Source organism: Dromiciops gliroides, chromosome 6 (genome assembly GCF_019393635.1).
Source record: "Dromiciops gliroides isolate mDroGli1 chromosome 6, mDroGli1.pri, whole genome shotgun sequence".
Classification (NCBI taxonomy): domain Eukaryota; kingdom Metazoa; phylum Chordata; class Mammalia; order Microbiotheria; family Microbiotheriidae; genus Dromiciops; species Dromiciops gliroides.
In genome coordinates this window covers 106,911,115-106,927,757 of record NC_057866.1, presented here as the reverse complement: position 1 = coordinate 106,927,757, position 16,643 = coordinate 106,911,115, and the positions used below count along the sequence as shown (strand labels likewise).

At 39.4% G+C, this 16,643-nt stretch overlaps 1 protein-coding gene across 1 annotated transcript in view; it reads right to left on the bottom strand.

The window, feature by feature from the left end:
* The window catches only part of PIK3C2A (phosphatidylinositol-4-phosphate 3-kinase catalytic subunit type 2 alpha), a 134,215-nt gene extending 117,774 nt beyond the window's left edge, over positions 1-16,441 (bottom strand). The window contains 1 exon segment of the mRNA XM_043970563.1: positions 16,250-16,441. The gene's annotated coding sequence lies outside the window, so the exon portion shown is untranslated.
* Positions 16,442-16,643: the final 202 nt, after the last annotated feature.

The window sequence follows — 16,643 nt, the reverse complement described above, 5'->3', positions numbered from 1 at the left end:
AGCCTCAGGCCTCACCAGAGAAAGAGACCTCCGGAGCCTCTGAATCAGCTGCAGCAGGGGCTTCTTCTGAAACTAAGCTCATGGTCTGGTGAGAAGGCTGAGCAGCTGGGGGGGGGGGGGGAAATTATAGGGTTCTCTGTAGGCACTGAGGCAGAACTCGCTTGTTTTGCCCACGCTGGGAATCAGGAAGCATTTGAGTGGCAGCCCAGGTGGGGGAGGGGTGCAGGCTTGATGGAAGCTAGCAACCACAGCGAAACATTTTTTTGTTTCCAGGTTAAAGAGCAAGTAGTCGTGGTATTATTTACAGACCAGAACACAGGCCAGGCGAGTGCAGAACTTGCCTCTCCTTAAATCGTAGCACCTGGGACCCCCTGAAGCTTGGGACAGTGCATCCTGGAAACAGGGCTCTACTTTAAGGAGTTAAAAGGGGGGCAGCTAGGTGGAGCAGTGAATAAAGTACTGTCCCTGGATTCAGGAGGGCCTGAGTTCAAATCTGACCTCAGACACTTGACACTTAGTAGCTGTGTGACTTTGGGCAAGTCACTTAACCCTCATTGCCCCGACAAAAAAAAAAAAAAAAGTTACAACATTGTATGTTGATCAACTGTGATAGACTTGATTTCCTAATTGGTTTCTCAGCCTCCAATCTCTCCTCTATTAATCTAGTCTTTACACAGCTATAAATTTGATAACACAGGTTTAACCATGTCATTCTTTTGGTCAAGTATTAGTGGGGGCAGCTAGGTGGTGCAGTGGATAGAGCACCGGCCCAGGAGTCAGGAGTACCTGAGTTCAAATCCGGCCTCAGGCACTTAACACTTACTAGCTGTGTGACCCTGGGCAAGTCACTTAACCCCAATTGCCTCACTAAAAAAAAAGGAAGTATTAGTGGATCGCTGCTGCCTCTAGGACACAACACAAAATCTTCTGTTTGGCATGTCAAACTTTTCACAATCTAGCCCATTCACATCATTCCATCTTCCCTTTCATCCCTTTACTCAGGCTGTCCCATGTCTAGAATATTTTCCCTCCTCACCTGGTTGGGGGGGGGAGGGGGAGAGAGAAGAACCAGTGAACTTGTAATCACAATACCTAGCTCCAACTTACCTTTCTATTCTTATTACACATTGTCCCCCTTCACTCACTCTACAATTCTACAATTCAACCAAACCGACCCTTTTTTCTGTTTCACAAAAAATTCCATTTATTGTCTCCAGCCCTGTGAACTGTTTCCTTATACCTGGAATGCATTCCCTTCTTCATCTTCATCTCTTAGGATTCATAGTTTCTTTCAAGAAACCAGTCAAGTGTCACCTTCTACATAAAGCTTCCCCATTACTTCGTATGTTTTTAATATACTTATCTGTGTCTTTATCTCCCTTGCTAGATAGAATATAAGCTTTTGGGGATGAATCCTCAGAGGACATATGGTCCAAACTACCAACCCAATCAATCATTTCCTACAAAATTCCTGATAAGTCATCAGTCGCTAATAGGTTTGCCTTTTTTACAAAAGCAACTAGATTCCAGAACAGCTGCAAAAAAGCAAGACATTCATAAGTCTTTTCTTATATAGACTTAAGCATTCCCAGTGCCTTCAAGTCTTTCTTTGTATGTAATGATTTTGAATGCTTTCACATTCTGGTTACCATGGGCAAGTTTCAGCTTGTCAATGGTTCATTTTTAGAATGTGCCACTCAAACTGGGTACAGTAATCCAGATAGTTTTTCCCTTTTCCAAGAGTCATGTACATCAGGACTATAACCCTCCCCCCATACCACCAACACCTCACTATAAACACTAACTGAGCCTAAAAGAATATTATGTATTTGGCAGTCACCTCACCCTAACTCATACTTTGCTTTCAGTCCACAAAAACCTCAAGTCTGCTAAGTCAACCTGTTTTGAAAAACTTGACTATCACCTTGTTTGGCAAATCCCACTGCAGGTAGGTACTGTAACAACAGCTATCTTTTTTACTGGGTTGAAAAGAAAGTTCTTGCCACCAAAGTGCTTAGCATTGTCCAATGGCTCATCAGAAACTGGTATCAATGGAAAGGGCATTTAAAAAGAGGCATTAATATCTGCTTTGCTGTTATACCTTGGAAGGATTATAGGACTTTCCCACTTCCATCATTAAAATGTGAGCTCCTTGAGAACTATTTGTAACCCCCGAGTTGAGCATACTGCTTTGCACAGAGTAAGCACTTAATAAATGCTTCATTCATTCACAATGAGATTGTTTACTGACTTGCATAAGAGACTAGAACAGTTTTAGTAAATTTCTTAGTTTGGGATCAAATCATCCTGTCTATTAAGTCTGTTCCTAAATAACCCAAGAAGCCAAGTTTTGTTCTGTATTGCCTTACTCAAGAGCTTGGGTTGGTCTATAGTATGATAAAGCATGACAATGACAATTCCAGTTGAGGTAGTCCTATTAGCCTAACTGTCCAAGAAAAGCCTGGATACTCTGAGGGAAGAGCTAAAATTACAAGCCCTGATAGTGATAGCCTTGGAGGTTCAACCTGAATTATAACAACTTGCAACACGGCCATCTAACTTCCTATATTTATTCACCTACTATTCTATGTTTCTTTTGCATTTTCTACATTTATATATTTTAATTGTTAAATTCAATGTAGACCCCAATTGCCTCACTTAAAAAATAAATAAATATATTCAATGTAGAAAAGTCCACAAATCTTAGTTAGAATTTAATTTATTTAACCTAACCACCAGTCAACTTCTTATAGCAAATACTTAATTTGACTTGAAGCATTCTTTGAACTGTTATGTAATCTGTGTTTTTATAATCTTAAAGTAAGGGCTTTTCTTCAGCTTAAGATTCAATAGTTTTTCTTAGATCCCCTAAAGATTATTTCTTTGAAGATCAGATTTATCATCCAATAAAATCCCTGATCTGACAGAATATAACACCAGCATCTTAAACAACTGTCTAAGGTCACAATATAGATCACATAATTTTAGGTATATAGATACTATAATTAAAAGGATATGTGGGGGCAGCTAGATGGCGTAGTGGATAGAGCACCAGCCCTGGTATCAGGAGGACCTGAGTTCAAATCTGACCTCAGACACTTAACACTTACTAGCTATGTGACCCTGGGCAAGTCACTTAACCCCAATTGCCTCACTAAAAAAAAAAGGATATGTAATTCTACCTTTAAGAGAACTTATGAACAAATTAATGAAAAAAGTATTTCTATGCAAAAATGACAGAAGAACTTAGAACTGGAACTTAGAGCTGGAAGGCACCTCAGAAATCATCTATTCCAAACCCACTCATTTTACAGGTAAGGAAACTGAAGCCCAAAGTTTAAGAGACTTGCCTGGGAAAAAATCACAAATTTAGCATAAGGCTAATAAGTTATTGAGGTCTAGAATTCAGGCCTCCTGATTCCCATTTCAATACTCTGTATTTTACAGAGATATCAAACTCAAATTGACTTAGAAACCCATAAATTAACATTATTTATGTTTTATTGAATTTTGCAGGGCTGCCTCCAGCCTCAAGGCATTGGGTTTAACAGTTCTGCTCAACAATACCACACTGCTTGGTATGTGTCATTTTCAAGATATCTTAAAGGTACAGGTAACTAACTAAGGTCCCTTCCAGCTTCAGAATGCTAAGTTCCTAAAGTGTAACTGACAGAACTAGACAACTTTCTCAAAACTTGCATATGGACTATGTCACAATAATAAATTTCATTTTAACTTAATGTATCATGTAGTACATACTTCTAATGGAACTTTTTTCTTTAAAGTTAACAGTAATTTCTTAATTTTAAATTATTTTAATAGTGTGAATGAGAACCTTTGCTACAAAAAACCCCTATAATCTTGGAAAATAACTTTCATTTATATAGACCATTAAGATTTACTTAACATTTTCCCTAAGGCTACCCCATGAGATGGGTAGTAGTATTATTCCTATTTTATAAATGTGGAAACTGGGGCCCTGATAGGTTAAATGCCTCATCCATTATCCCATAGCAAAAGAGCAGCCTATTTTTGTTGAAATTCAAATCCAAGCGCAGCTAGGTGGCACAGGAGATAAAACACTGGCCCTGGATTCAGGAGGACCTGAGTTCCAATTCAGCCTCAGATACTTGACACTTAGTAGCTGTGTGACCCTGGGCAAGTCACTTAACCCCAACTGCCTCACCCCCCCCCCAAATTTATATATATAAAACACATTTCATCTGATCCTCACAACAACCTTGTAAGGAAGGTGCTATAATTGTTCCTATTTTATAGCTAAAGAAAATTGAAGCAAACAGACGTTAAATGACAGGAGATTCATGGGAAGAAAGCCCATTATTGATTAGGAGAGTGGGTTCAAGAAAACTTCATGGCGTTGTTAGTATCTGAGTTAAGCTTTACAGGCAGAAGTTTTTAAAGGAGTGGTGCTTTACAGAGGGACAATTCTTCAAAGCACAGGAATCATAGAATTTTGGGGTTAGAAGTGACTTCAAAAAGTAAGCTTTGAAATCTTCATGAAAAAGTTTTTCCCTCTATAATATAAGTACAAATGGTTATCCAAACTTGGCTGAAAGAGCTCAAGTGAGGGAGAATCCACTATCATGCATCAAAAGCAGCTCATTCCACTTTTGAATCATTAAAAAGTTTTTCCTTATATCAGGTTTAAATTTGCCACTTTACCATTTCTACCTTTTATTCCTAGTTCTGCTCCCTCAGAGCAATCAAAAAAAATCTAACCCCTCTTCCTTTATGCCAGTTCAACTATTCTAATATAGTAAGTTCCTCCTAAATCTTCTCTTCCCTCGGCTAAATAAATATTCGCAGGTCATTCACTGGATCTCCACAGGGTATGAATTCAAGACTCTTCATATACAGGGGTTGCCTTCCTCTGGACACTCTCCAACTTATCAGCGTCATTCCTAAAAGGTGATGCACAGAACTAAATATAATACTCCAGAATTAGCAAAGGCAAAGAGAGTATAAAATTCAATATATATTCAGGGAATATTAAGTAGTCCATTTTGGCTAGAGCTGAGAGTAGTACAAGATAAGACTGGAATATCAGGGTAGTACTAGATCATATAAAACACTGGATGCCAAGGAAATACATTAATATTTTGAGTAGAGGGGCAGCTAGGTGGCACAGCGGATAAGGCACCAGCCTTGAATTCTGGAGGACCTTAGTTCAAACCCAGCCTCAGGTACTTACTAGCTGTGTGACCCTGGTACAAGTCACTTAACCCCCATTGCCCTGCAAAAAAAAAAAAAAAATTTTTTTTTTGAGTAGGTAATAGGGTGTTGCACATTGGAAAGAACATCAGATTTGCAATTAGTGTATCTGGGCTTGTCAAGTCCCAGATCTGTTACTTACCTGTATGACCCTGGGCTGGTCACAACTATTTTAGGCTTCAGTCTCTCATCTATAAGATTAGGGGGCTGACTAGGTTAGCCTCTAAGGTCTCTCCTATCTCTAAACCCATGATTCTATTATCCTATGAAACACTGAAAGGTTTAGAAAACTGACATAACGAAGTAAGATAAGCCTGGCTGCAGTGTAAACTTACAGAGGTGTTGAATTCAAATAGAAAGGGAGCCACCAAACCATTTGTTTCTTGTTTGTCCTTTGTTCTCAAACAGGACCATGACATTGGAAGGTAATGTCATAACCTGCAGTGAATTGGATTTAAGTAAGGGAGGACTACGCAAGGTCACCAATCTCACTCCCTCCTCTAGAGCCATCTGGGTCCAGTGGCAAAATATATATATATATCAGGAAGACTAGAGATGGCCCCAGATGTTTAAAGCAATTAAGGTTAAGTGACTTATCCAGGGTCACACAGCTAGTAAGTGTCTGAGGTCAAATTTGAACTCAGGTCCTCCCAACTTCAGGGCCAGTGATCTATTCACTGTGCCACTTAGCCGTCCAAACCATAGATAAGGATCCCTGAGGGCCAGATTTCAATTTAGAAAACCACATATTAACATTATCTATGTTGTTTTGTATTTACATTTATTTTTATTAAACATTTCCCTGTTTTAATCAGGTTCAGGTCTGTTGGGCTGCCAGCAGTGTTTGCTAGCTCTGTTGTAAAGAACTGTTTAAAAAAGTGGATGGTTCCAAACCCAATGCAACCAAGATCATAAGGAAAGCCAAAAGCTGAGAAACAATTTTTACAGCCAGTGTTTCTGATAAAGGCCTCATTCCTAAAATATATAGAGAACTTAATCAAATTTATAAGAATACAAGTCATTCCCCAATTAAGAATGGTCAAAGGATATGAATAGGCACTTTTCTGATAAAGAAATTAAAGCTATCTAAAGCCATATTTTAAAAAATGTTCTCTAACACTATTGATTAGAGAAAAGCAAATTAAAAGAGCTCTGAGGTACCACCTGACACCTATCAGATTGGCTAATATAACAAAAAAGGAAAATGATAAATGTTGGAGAAGATGTGGCAAAATTGAAACACTAATGCACTATTGGTGGAGTTGTGAACAGAACCATTCTGGAGAGAAATTTGGAACCATTCCCAAAAGGCTATAAAACTGCACATACCCTTTGACCCAGCAATACCACTACTAGGTTTATATCCCAAAGATAGGAAAAAAAAAAAACGGAAAAGGACCCACATGTACAAAAATATTCATAGCTGCTCTTTTTGTGGTGGCAAAGAATTGGAAAATGAGGGGATGCCCATCACTTAGGGAATGGCTGAACAAGTTGTGGTATATGAATGCAATGGAATACTATTGTGCTGTAGAAAATGATGAACAGGCAAATTTCAGAAAAACCTGGAAAGACTTACATGAACTGAGGCTGAGGAAATTAAGCAGAATCAACAGAACATTGTACACAGCAACCGCAACATAGTGTGATCAACTATAATGGACTTCACTCTTCTTGAAATGTGATCCAAGACAGTTCCAAAAGACTAATGATAGAAAATGCTGTCCACATCTAGAAAAAGAACTATGAATCTGAATGCATACTATTTTCACTTTTTTTGTTGGTATTTGCTTGTTTCTTCTTTCTTGCGGTTTTTTCCTTTTGTTATGATTCTTCTCTCACAACATGACTAATGTGGAAATATGTTTAACATGATTGTAATGTATAACGTATATCAGATTGCTTTGGAGTGGGGGAGAGGGAAGAAGAAAAATTTGGAGTTCAAAATCTTGTAAATGAATGTTGGAAACTATCTTCCTGTGTAATTGAAAAACTAAAATACTATTTAAAAAAGAAAGTAGATGCAGAAGGACTTGTCAGATGGCTACTGAAATCGTTCAGGTGAGTGGCAATGAGGGACTGTTTTAGGATGGCAGCAATGAAAACTGAGCAAAGGCCAAATACAAGAGATTATACAGTTAGAATATGTTTTACAACTGAACCTAACATCAATTTCAGAAAGAATATTCTAATGACAAGTTACTCTCATAAAACTTTTATCATATGTCTTAATCCAAGCATCAGAGTTCATACTTGGATCTCTAGAAAAATGAGCAGGTTACATGTATTTTTAATTAGCCTACCATTTCAAGAATTCCTTTTAAGGGGAGGGGGGGGGCTCGAAGCAGCTAGGTGGTACAGTGGATAGAGCACTGGCCCTGGAGTCAGGAGTCTCTGAGTTCAAATCTGGCTTCAGACACTTAACACTTACTAGCTGTGTGACCCTGGGTAAGTCACTTAACCCCAATTGCCTCACTAAAAAAAAAAAAAGAAGAAGAAGGGGGAGGGAGGGGGATAAAAAAAAAAAAGCTCCTTAAAATACTATAGTAATACATACTGTAGCATTAAACACTACTATAAACCCAAATTTCAACTTTTAAAAAGCTCAGTAAAGATAAGATTACCTAAAATGTGCATATGGCAGAAATGAAAACAAAATAGTATAAAAAACTTAAGAGTCTAATTTCAAAAACAGACTCTCAGGCATCTTTATAAAAGAACTTTGGTGGTTCGATATTACTGAATAATTCCTCACTTCAAAAATTTCTAAAAATGGGCTTCATTTTACTTAACACAAAATTACTATAAAACTGGAATTACTAGAAATTTTAAAATAGGATCAAGTCTAATTAACTGAATCTACAAATAAACTTTCATCTTTCCCCCATCTATCATTTAAAAACCACTGTTAGGGGGAAGCTAGGTGGTGCAGTGGATAAAGCACCGGCCCAGGATTCAGGAGTACCTGAGTTCAAATCCAGCCTCAGACACTTGACACTAGCTGTGTGACCCTGGGCAGGTCACTTAACCCCCCTTGTCCCGCCATAAAATAAATAATAATAAAAATAAAAACCACTGTTAGAGAAACAAAGATATAGCCTACACTGTAGGTCAATTTTCATTACACTATCAGCCAAACTGCACTTTGCTAAAATACTACAAAATTACTAATGAGTTAATTCCCCTGTATTCTTTAAAAAGTGTCTATACTATGTGAAGATACTTTTTCTTAATAGTATTTTATTTTCTTTTTTTCTAATTACATGTAAAGATAGTTTTCAACATTCATTTTTGTAACATTTTGAGTTCCAAAATTTTCTCTCTCCCTTTCCTTGCCCCCACCCAAGACAGCAAGCAACCTTATATAGGTTATACAGTCCGATAGTTAATATGTGAAGATACTCTTAAGAAATGTTGTAAGGAAGTAGTTATTCCTAAGGAGCAATCTATGTGCAAAAGGGAGAAAGATATCATATATAACATATCTCCACTACATAAGATAATTCATATATGAAACCACTTATCACATATTCAGGAAAATGCTGAATATACAATGTGTTTTCTGAATGAACATTTCTCAAGTTAACAATGAAAACCACTACTTCTTTGTGGAGACAACTACTGCACTTTGAGCTACTTCACTTGTCCACTCAACTGACATGAATCATTAAAGCTTTCTCCATTGCCCTAGTTCCATCATGAAAAACAGTGAGTTTTTGTAGTAAATGTTAGGGTATATGATGTTGCCTAAATTTTCAATAGGAGGCATCTAGTAGCCCAATAAGACACAGCACCAGGCCTAGAGTCAGGAAGACCTGGCTGTGATCTGACCCTGGCAAGTCACTTAACCTCTATCTGCCTTAATTCACTGGAGCAGGAAATAGCAAACCACTCAGTATCTTTGCCAAGTAAACCCCACAGAAAGTATGCCCCACAGGGTCTCAAAGAGTTAAACAGGACTGAATAACAACAACAAAAATTTTCAATATGGCTTATATAAAAAAGTTTACTATTTAGAAAGCAAATAAATAGTATAAAACTGACAGACTTAGCTACCAGCTTTTCTTCATCATGTAACTTATATATACAACAAAATTAAGTTTTTACAGAATATCATTTTAATGAAAATAGAAGTTTTATGGCACAACCATAATCATGGTAACTTAAAATTTTAAATCTTCCTAAAGCCTATGCATTATACTTTTTACCGGTTAAAAGGTGTTTACATCATTTTCCATTATACAAGAGTCAGGTATTCTATTTAATAATTTTACTAGAACAGGTAGAATACTATTTCAACAAACACTATTTTAAGTTCAATATTTCAAGAACTTGTAGTTTCACTAGCCTACGGATTTTCCCCACTCAACCCCTCTTTATTTGGTTATTAGACAGTTTTTAAGAGTTGTAAAATTTTTTTTTTTTAAGTCATTGCCTATGCCCAAAGGGCTATAGAGCTGTGCATACCCTTTGACCCAGCAATACCACTTTTGGGTCTTTTTCCCAAGAGATCATGGAAAGGGGAGAGGGACCCATATGTACAAAAATATTTATAGCTGCTCTTTACGTGGTGGCAAGGAATTGGAAGTTATGGGGATGCCCATCAATTGGGGAATGGCTGGACAAGTTGTGGTATATGAATGTAATAGAATACTACTTTGATGTAAGAAATGATGAGCAGGAGTTCAGAGAAACCTGGAGGGTCTTGCGTGGACTGATGATGAGTGAGATGAGCAGAACCAGAAGAACATTGTACACAGTATCATCAACATTGAGTGTTGATCTACTGTGATGGACTATATTCTTCTCACCAATGCAATGGTACAGAAGAGTTCCAGGGAACTCATGATAGAAGAGGATCTCCAAATCCAGAAAAAAAAAAAAAGAACTGTGGAGTACAGATGCTGAATGAACCATACTATTTCTTTTGTTTTTGGTGCTGCTGTTTTTCTATTTTGAGGTTTTTCGTCATTGCTCTGATTTTTCTCTTATAACATGACTAATGCAGAAATATGTTTAATGTTATTATGTACATATATAACCTATATCAGATTACCTGCTGTCTAGGGGAGGGAGGGAGAAAAATCTGAAATTGGAAAGCTTGTATAAACAAAAGTTGAGAACTATCTTTACATGTAACAGGAAAAAAATAAAATACTTTATTAAAAAAAAAAAGTCACTGCCTGGGCAGCTAGGTGGCACAGTGGATAGAGCACTGGCCCTGGAGTCAGGAGGACCTGAGTTCAAATCCGGCCTCAGACACTTAACACTTACTGGCTATGTGACCCTGGGCAAGTCACTTAACCCCAATTGCCTCACCCCCCCCAAAAAAAGTCATTGCCTTGCAGCCAATCTGCTGACGAGTTTCTCTAAATTTAGCTACACTGACCCTTAGACAACAGGGATAGTCCATCATTTGATGGATACTCCAAGCTTTTCCAAGCTCAGTAGAATCACAACTCTACTGGTACTGCCCATCTCCATTATAACAATGAGTACAATAAAATACGGCTATTTTCACGTTTAGGACTCCATGGATTTGAGAGTGCCTTTTCCCAGGCCCAGTGGAAATGAGCAATGCTTAGTCATAAAAGTAGAAGTAAAAGTTTACAGTATAGCAAAACCAAGCCAACTCTGTACTCCAAGAACACAGACTCAATGCTGTAGACATGTCAGAGCACCTGTGAAAATTATTATTATTAATTTTTTTTGGTGAGGCAATTGAGGTTAAGTGACTTGCCCAGGGTCACACAGCTAGTAAGTGTTAAGTGTCTGAGGCTGGATTTGAACTCTCAGGTCTTCCTGAGTCCAGGGCTGGTGCTCTATTCACTGTGCCACCTAGCTGCCCCTGTGAAAATTATTTTGATAATTATCATATCACAAGTTTAGCTTGGATAATGTAATTAGTAAAGTAGTAGATTATTTTAGTAGTCTCCTAGTTTCCTTCAGAGCCTGTCTTAGACATTTCCCAGAGTTTATCAAGTTTGGAGCAGGAAACCCAGCCAGCCAAGAGCAACAAGGAGCATTCTTGAGGGGGAAAAAATGTATGTCTAACCCAAATCACCAACACAGCACTTGGAAAATTAAGTCCTATCCTCCCTTAATGTGACAGGTGGCCAAAAAAACCTACTCATATTTTCCAAAGACTGTCTTTCTCACACTAACATTCCTGCCCTTTCCCATCTTATAGGCAGCTAAGAATGTGCTTAACTTCTCCAGGGGTTCTTCCCACCTGAACAGCCCTCATTCTCCACTGTTTATCCATCTGATAATAGGCATTTGCTTTGATTCTATATTCCTAGGCAGTCAGGAATTCATTCCATGGTGGAAATGTAAGCATCCTTAGTTTCTTACTGCCTCCCCTTGCACTTTTTGGGGGAGGGGAGAGGAGGGGAAGGAGGTGACAATACCCATTTCTGTTTTTGTGGAAAATCTTATTCAAAAACCAGAATAACTTTGGTTTCAATTGATTCCATAAAAGTGGTTTTGCCATACTGTAAACTTTTACTTCTACTTTTATAACCAAGCTATTTTCTTTTCAGCATTGCTCATTCCCACTGTTAAGTCCAAATTCTAACCATTTCAGTCAAATTATCATAACCTTATTGATGTCTTCTACTCCCTCAATTTTTGCCTCTTCCTAAAATATTTTAAACAATTCAGCTATTAATAACACTACTCTAGACTGATAGGTTCCAAACTGCTCTTGTGCATCCTCCAAATCAAATATAATCTTCTAACCAGTGCCTTCCTAATTGTGGTATTTAATATGTGCATACCCATTTACATGGCTACATTTTACTTTTCTCAAGAACATTAATTATTAAATTAATATTGAATGAAGATGGGGTAGCTAGGTGGTGCAGTGGATAGAGCACCGGCCCTGGAGTCAGGAGTACCTGAGTTCAAATCCAGCCTCAGACACTTAACACTTACTAGCTGTGTGGACCCTGGGCAAGTCGATTAACCCCAATTGCCTCACTTAAAAAAAAAATATATATATATATATATTTTGAATGAAGAATATTAAGGACATGGTCTGCAGAATCCTTAAACATATCCCAAAAGCCAAGTCCTAGAATCCTGGTCTATGCTAGGTGCCCAAAAGAACACTAAAACTACTTTTTTTTTTTTTGAACCAGTGAAACCCAATTTTACTGCCATAGAAAATTCCTGTTAGGAAACTCCCTCTCTACCAAAAGAGATCTGTATCTGCTTAGCAACCTAGTCCTAGAAAGTTGCTTTGGAGCCTTGAGAGGTTAAGTGATTTACCCAGGGTCACACAGTTGGTATGTGCCCCGGTATCACTAGAACTCAGTTGTTCTGGATTGTAAAGGCCAGCTCTCTCTCTCCATCAAGTGTGGCTGAAATACTAAAAAAGAGATTTAATAAAAGGTTGTTGAACTAAACAAGTTCAACCGGGCACAAGGAACTGTTGGTACCTGAGGATACAAAGCCACAGACCCATTCTCTCAAGAGCTCATAGCCACACTGTGTAATGGAAAGAACACTTGAGTCAGCCAATCTGAGCATGATCATAGTGTTGATTACCTACTTTTTATGGCTGATCACGTAACAATTTCCTAGAGGCAAGTTTCTAGCGCTCTTGAAAACCATTCTCAATGAATAGCAAATTAAGTGAAACAGAGCCCTGCATTATTGATTCATATCGATAATCCATAACTAGTAGCCTAGGTATAAAACTTACATTTAATACCAGGAGAGATAATGACATAGTACCTAAATGCATACTGAAAGTTAAAAGGCAAATTACTAACACATTTCTTAATTGCCCATACATAGCAATGAAAATCAAAGGTATTCCAATACTTATAATTTGTACATACCCTTTTTAACAACAAAAATTAAAGTATTTTACAAAAAAAATGCTAGAAACAATTGTAAAAATTATGTATATCAGTTCTAATTTGCTAAAAAAAACCTTTCTCAAGCAATAAACAATATCATGTTTTCAGTTTCAAATATATCTCATAAACATTTAGATGGGCTCTGGGATGTGACAGATGCAGATCCACAAATAGGTATACCAAAAAGATACAGCTCTGTTTAAAAGGAGAGCGATTCTAAATGCCTAAACACTGAATATTTCAACTCAAAAAGGATAAAACTTGTTAAGTGTCAAGATAGAGTAAAGACCTATTAAATATAGAGATGGTAATTCAGCAGCATAAGTTTTTCTCAAAAACATGAACAATTATAGAAACGGAGAAGTGTCAAGAACTATGGAGATAAACCCTTTCATGTTACAAAAGAGGAAATAAAGCCTGGAGAAGTTAGTGACAAAGTTAGGAATAGATCTAGATCTGAATCTAAGTGGAGGAGAAAGAGGCATTTGGGTAATAGGAAGAGACTCAGAATCTGAATTGGAAGGGTCATATTGTCTAACCTATACCTGAACAACTCCATCCAAAAAAGGCCTCTGTTGATGTGGGAGCCCATTACCCTCCTGAAGCAAGTATAATTCCATTTTGGACAGCTGTAATTATTAGGAAGTTTCTTCATAAGTGTAAGTCTTGGTCTACACAACTCCCATCCAATGCCTTCTATCTGATTCCTCCTAAATCTAGATTTTTACATTCCTAGCTCTGCACTCTCACACTCTCCCTAAGAATTCTCCTCTTCAAGTTAAACATGTCCCCTTCATCTTAAGATATCTTGAAGTCCTTCACTATCCTAGATGCCCTCCAATGTTCTTTAATTGTGGTGCCAGAGCAAAACATAATACTCCAGAAATGATCTGACTAGGGTGGAGTTCAGAAGAACTATCACCTCCCTGATCCTGGACACTTATAACTCTCATCTTAATGGAAACTAACATCAAATTAGTATTTTTTACTACCATATCTGATTGATTTGAGCACAGTCCACAAAAACTTCAGATCTTTTTTCTATAAAATGTGACTTGTCAAGACTTTCCCCTTATCTTATACTTCTGAAGTTGGTTTCTTTGAACCCAAATATAAAGCTTTTATATTCATTAAATTTCATCTTCTTAGACTTGGCCCAATATTCTAACCTACTGAGATCTATTTGGACTCCATCATTCATTGTTAACTCTCCTAGCTTTGTGTAATCTACAAACTTGTTAGCAAAGCTTTTATCCAATTATTAAATAAGTCAATACTTTTCTAAAACTCTTTAACTGCATAGCATGCCAGCTGTATTCCACAAAACTCAAAGAATCATGAAACAGTATTAAAAACATTATTTATACTACAGGCTAAAGACAACATGAACACATAATACACAAAACATCTTTAACCCTGTTTCAAACCTGCTGTCACTAATTATCAAAAACAACAGAAACGTATTAAACTTTTTTTTTTTTGGCGAGGCAATTGGGGTTAAGTGATTTGCCCAGAGTCACACAGCTAATAAGTGTTAAGTGTCTGAGGCCAGATTTGAACTCAGGTCCTCCTGACTCCAGGGCCGGTGCTCTATCCACTGCACCGCCTAGCTATCCCTAACGTATTAAACTTTTAAAAGAATAATTTGGGGGATTTTTGTCCATTTAATCTAGCCAAAATTATCTGAGAACTGACAAAACTGTTATGACTTCTTTAGATATCAATTTTAGAGTGAAATTACAAATCAACCAATTATAAGAAAGCCCATAAACTTACTTCAATCAAGTATAATAATTAGTACTCAAAGATAAACATGATTAACATTCAAAAGGCATGTATTTTCAAACTATTTTAATGCCTCTAGGAAACCTTAACCCTAACTTGCAACACCCACACGACAGGTCAGAATACAAGAATGAACAGAGAGCATGCCATTAGGTGTTTTTCTTATGAGAATATTAACTTCACCAGCTAAGGTGCAAAAGTTCAAAGTCTTTCCTGAACCTTTAGCGGCAACGTAACATATACTAAACACCTACTGTGTGCCAGGTGCTAAAGATACAATCGACCTTTCCCTCAAGGAGTCAAAATTCTACTTGGAGGATACAGGTAAGTAAATATTCCCATTATTTTATGATTAGGTTGCCTTCCTTCCATCTCTGTTCTGCACCACTTCTCTAGCTGTGTGTGTGTTTGGTGGTGGTGGTTGTTTTTTGAACTGTTGCCAATCTGTGGCTCTGCTGCTATTCTTACACACTAAACATCTTTTCTGTCCTAACATTCAATAAGAATGATTGTGGTAGATTTGTTTAATAGAAAACTTCTTCCAAGGGAGATGCTTTCTCCATTCCTCTCGGTCTCAATATAAAAAATGCAATAACAACCTCAACTTCTATCAGGCTAAGATCAGTCCATCTACAGACTATCTCTTGCTCCTCTTCTCTCTCACTCAAGTCCGTCCTCCCAGTGTAGTTTCTTCCTCAATTCTCCAACATCCCTGACTCCCCCCTAGCCTGGGTGGGGGTAGGTCTGATCCGCAGATGGATAATCTTTTAAAAAGTGAAGAACCTACAAAAAACTGGGCGAGTGAAAGCGGCAACCTACGCTGTCCCTTGGCCCGGATCGCTTGACCCAATCGGTGAATAAGAATTAGACAAGTATTTTTCCTAATCTCCCCACAAGATGAACACGTGCAGAGAGGATGGCTCTCCCATCCGACGAGCCGGTGGGCACCAAGGGGCACCAAGGGGCACCAAGGGGAGAGGAGCAGGAGCCGGGGCTGTTGGCTATCCCCAGCGGGTCAGACGAAGCACCGCCGGAGAAGCGTAACTAACTCGCCCGCGCCCCACAGTCGCACTGGACAAGAAGACACCCGAGCGACGCGACGCGGCCGGGAAGAACCGCGCCGGGCGGGGCCTGCGGGGGCCCGGCCGGGACGCCGGCGCCGACGGGACGGGCCCAGGGCGAGGAGAAGCGGGGCTCGAGCCCCTGGCCCCCAGGGAAAGCGGGCTGGCGAGCCGCGCAGCAGACTCAGGAGGGGGAGGAAAGGGGCCAGGAGAGCCGGGGGCGGCGGCCGAGAGTGGCGGGTACAAGGGGGGGGGAGGGCGGACCCTCCCCTCCTAATCTTTTCCTCCTTCCCTCCCTCTTACCGCGGGAGCACCGAGGCCCTCACACGTCCGGGATCCAGGGCCCGCGTCCCGCGCTGCAGCCAGAGCCCGTCTCCGCTTCTCCCCTCACCTCACACTGCCTCAGCAGCCGTCGCTGCCGCCGTCGTCGCTGTCTGAGCCATTTTTTACCTCAGCCGCCTCAGCAGCCTGGGCCGACGGTCAGCAGCCAGCCCAGGAGCCGCGCGTCACTTCCGGCTCGGGAAGAGCCGCCTCCCACGGCCTGGGCAGCCAGTTGATTGGCTGGCGCATCGGGCCTACCTGGGCCAGTGGGTGGAGCCAGGGCGAGTCCGGTGAGGCTCCCGCTGGCTGGGTGGGGGGAACTATCTACTCCGGGGATACAGAGCCGGGCCTCCCCCGCCCCTAGCTCCCCACCCCG